General features: G+C 34.1%; 1 non-coding gene across 1 annotated transcript; it reads right to left on the bottom strand.

Moving 5' to 3' along the window:
* Positions 1 to 3,689: 3,689 nt before the first annotated feature.
* On the bottom strand, positions 3,690 to 3,793 carry LOC112774799 (small nucleolar RNA R71). Its single transcript, XR_003189259.1, has one exon. It is a non-coding gene; the product is annotated as a small nucleolar RNA R71 (small nucleolar RNA).
* Positions 3,794 to 4,223: the final 430 nt, after the last annotated feature.

A 4,223-nucleotide genomic window follows, 5' to 3' on the forward strand; every position in this document is an offset into this window, starting at 1 on the left:
CCAGAAACACGTCACGAACTAGAGTTGAACGCTAGAAACACGTTACAAACTGGCGTTCAACTCCAAGAATGACCTCTCCACGTGTAAACTTCAAGCTCAACCCAAGCACACACCAAGTGGGCCCCGGAAGTGTATTTATGCATCAATTACTTACTTCTATAAACCCTAGTAACTAGTTTAGTATAAATAGGACTTTTTACTATTGTATTAGACATCTTAGGATCTTTGGATTATCTTTTGATCTATTGATCACGTTTGGGGGCTGGCCATTCGGCCATGCCTGAACCTTCATTACTTATGTATTTTTCAACAGTAGAGTTTCTGCACTCCATAGATTAAGGTGTGGAGCTCTGCTGTTCCTCATGAATTAATACAAAGTACTACTGTTTTTCTATTCAATTCAACTTATTCCACTTCTAAGATATCCATTCGCACTTCAACATGAATGTGATGATTGTAACAGTCATCATCATTCCCTATGAACACGTCCCTGACAACCACTTCCGTTCTACCTTAGATTGAATGAGTATCTCTTGGATTTCTTAATCAGAATCTTCGTGGTATAAGTTAGAAACCATGGATGGCCATTCCTGAGATCTGAAAAGTCTAAACCTTGTCTGTGGTATTCCGAGTAGGATCTGGGAAGGGATGGCTGTGACGAACTTCAAACTCGCGAGTGCTGGGCGTAGTGACAGACGCAAAAGGATAGTAAATCCTATTCCAGTATGATCGAGAACCTCCAGATGAGTAGCCATGCCGTGACAGAGCATTTGGACCATTTTCATAGAGAGGATGGGATGTAGCCATTGACAACGATGATGCCCTTACAGAAAGCTTGCCATGGAAATGAGTAAGACTGATTGGATGAAGACAGCGGGAAAGCAGAGATTCAGAGGAACGAAAGCATCTCTATATGCTTATCTGAAATTCTCACCAATGATATGCATAAGTATTTTTATCTTTACTTTCTGTTTATTTATTATTATTATTCGAAAACTCTATAACCATTTGATATCCGCCTGACTGAGATTTACAAGGTGACCATAGCTTGCTTCATACCAACAATATCCGTGGGATCGACCCTTACTCACGTAAGGTTTTATTACTTGGACGACCCAGTGCACTTGCTGGTTTGTTGTGCGAAGTTGTGAAGTTATGTTTGGACCATGGTATTGTGCACCAGTTGTTGGCGCCATTGCCAGGGAGAGAACGAACAACAAATTTTACAACCCCAGGGATCACAATTTCGTGCACCAAGTTTTTGGCGCCGTTGCCGGGGATTGTTCGAGTTTGGACAACTGACGGTTCATCTTGTTGCTTAGATTAGGTAACTTTCTTTTCGTTTTCTTTTCACAAAAAAATTGTTTTCAAAAATCTTTCAAAAAAAAATTTTTCTCCTTTGTTTTCGAAAATTATTCAAAATTTTTAAAAATGAATTCTAAAGTTTCATGGTAACATGTTGAAGCCTGGCTGGCTGTAATGCCATATCCAAATTCTTTTGGATTGAGACTTCCACTTGTCAACATAAAAGGCATGTATATGAAGTTGGATGAAGTATCAGCTGTTATATGCCTGATTTGTATCTTCTAAAGCTTGGCTCGCTAGTAAGCCATGTCTAACCCTCAGATTGGAGCTTTAGACTAAGAGTGCAAGGTTCCTGGAATTCATATTAAAAATTTTGGAATCTTTATTTTTCTTTTTCACATTAATTTTCGAAAAAAAATAAAAAAATAAAAAAAATTTTATAGAATCATAAAAATCAAAAATATTTTGTGTTTCTTGTTTGAGTCTTGAGTCAATTTTTAAGTTTGGTGTCAATTGCATTTTTTTTTAAAAAAAAATTATTTATGCATTTTTTCAAAAATTCATGCATTCATAGTGTTCTTCATGATCTTCAAGTTGTTCTTGGCCAGTCGTCTTGTTTGATCTTCATATTTTCTCGTTTTGTGTCTTTTCTTGTTTTTCATATGCATTCTCGCATTCATAGTGTCTATACATGAAAAATTTCTAAGTTGGGTGTCTTGCATGTTTTCTTTTCTTGAAAATTTTTCAAAAATAAGTTCTTGATGTTCATCTTGACATTCATAGTGTTCTTGGTGTTCATCTTGATATTCATAGTGTTCTTGCATGCATCACATGTTTAGATCCAAAATTTTCATGCATTGCATCATTTTTCTTGTTTTTCTCTATCATCATTAAAAATTCAAAAATAAAAAAATATCTTTTCTTTTTTTTTTCTCTCATAAATTTCGAAAATTTGGATTGAATTTTTAAAAAATTTTTAAAATTCAATTGTTTATTATGAGTCAAATCAAATTTTCAATTTAAAAATCTTATCTTTTTCAAAAATCATATCTTTTTCATTTTTCTTATTTATTTTTGAAAATTTTAAAAATATTTTTAAAAAAATCTTTTTTTTAAATTTTACATCATATTTTCGAAAATATCATCAACAATTAATGTTTTGATTCAAAAATTTCAAGTTTGTCACTTACTTGTTAAGAAAGATTCAAACTTTAAGTTCTAGAATCATATCTTGTGATTTCTTGTGAATCAAGTCATTAATTGTGATTTTAAAAATCAAATCTTTTTCAAAACTAATTTCAATCATATCTTTTTAAAAATATCTTTTTATCTTATCTTTTTCAAAATCATATCTTTTTAATCATACCTTTTCATATCATATCTCTTTCAAATATCTTTTCCAACTTCTTATCTTCTTATCTTTTCAAAATTGATTTTCAAAATTTGTTTCAACTAACTAATTAACTTTTTGTTTGTTTCTTATCTCTTTCAAAACTACCTAACTAACTATCCCTCTCTAATTTTCGAAAATACCTCCCTCTTTTTCAAAAATTCTTTTTAATTAATTAATTGTTTTTAATTTTAATTTTAATTTTATCTTAATTTTCGAAAATCATTAACTCTTTTTCAAAATTGATTTTTTGAAAACTTCTCTCTCATCTTCTTCTATTTATTTAATTACTTACTAACACTTCCCTTCATCTCATATCTCTGCTCCTATCCTCACCCTTGTGTTTGGATTATCCATTCTTCTTTACATTACATTCTTTTCTTCTTCTACTCAGACAACGGAATCTCTATACTGTGACATAGAGGATTCCATATATTCTTTTCTGCTTTTTCTTATTTTTCATATGAGCAGAAACAAGGATAAGAACATTCTTGTTGAAGCTGATCCTGAACCTGAAAGAACTCTGAAGAGGAAGCTAAGGGAAGCTAAAGCACAACTCTCTGGAGAAAATCTGACAGAAATTTTTAAAAAAGAAGACAACATGGCCGAAAACAATAATAATGCAAGGAGGATGCTTGGTGACTTTACTGCACCAAATTCCAATTTACGTGGAAGAAGCATCTCCATCCCTACCATTGGAGCAAACAATTTTGAGCTTAAGCCTCAACTAGTTTCTCTGATGCAACAAAACTGCAAGTTTCATGGACTTCCATCTGAAGATCCTTTTCAGTTCTTATATGAATTCTTGCAGATCTGTGATACTGTTAAGACTAATGGAGTAGATCCTGAAGTCTACAGGCTCATACTTTTCCCTTTTGCTGTGAGAGACAGAGCTAGAATATGGTTGGACTCTCAACCTAAGGATAGCCTGAACTCTTCGGATAAGCTGGTCAAGGCTTTCTTAGCGAAGTTCTTTCCTCTCCAAAAGCTGAGTAAGCTTAGAGTGGATGCGCAAAGCTTCAGACAGAAAGAAGGTGAATCCCTCTGTGAAGCTTGGGAGAGATACAAGGAACTGACCAAACAGTGTCCTTCTGACATGCATTCAGAATGGACCATCCTGGATATATTCTATGATGGTCTGTCTGAATTAGCTAAGATGTCATTGGATACTTCTGCAGGTGGATCCATCCACCTAAAGAAAATGCCTGCAGAAGCTCAAGAACTTATTGACATGGTTGCTAATAACCAGTTTATGTACACTTCTAAGAGGAATCCTGTGAGTAATGGGGTGCCTCAGAAGAATGGAGTTCTTGAAATTGAAACTCAGAATGCCATATTGGCTCAGAATAAAATATTGACTCAGCAAGTCAATATGATTTCTCAGAGTCTGAATAGAATGCAAGCTGCATCCAATAGTACTCAAGAGGCATCTGCTGAAGAAGAGGCTTATGATCCTGAGAACCCTGCAATAGCAGAGGTAAATTACATTGGTGAACCATATGGGAACACCTATAATCCCTCATGGAGA

Source organism: Arachis hypogaea, chromosome 18, assembly GCF_003086295.3.
Source record: "Arachis hypogaea cultivar Tifrunner chromosome 18, arahy.Tifrunner.gnm2.J5K5, whole genome shotgun sequence".
In the NCBI taxonomy this organism is placed as follows: Eukaryota; Viridiplantae; Streptophyta; class Magnoliopsida; order Fabales; family Fabaceae; genus Arachis; species Arachis hypogaea.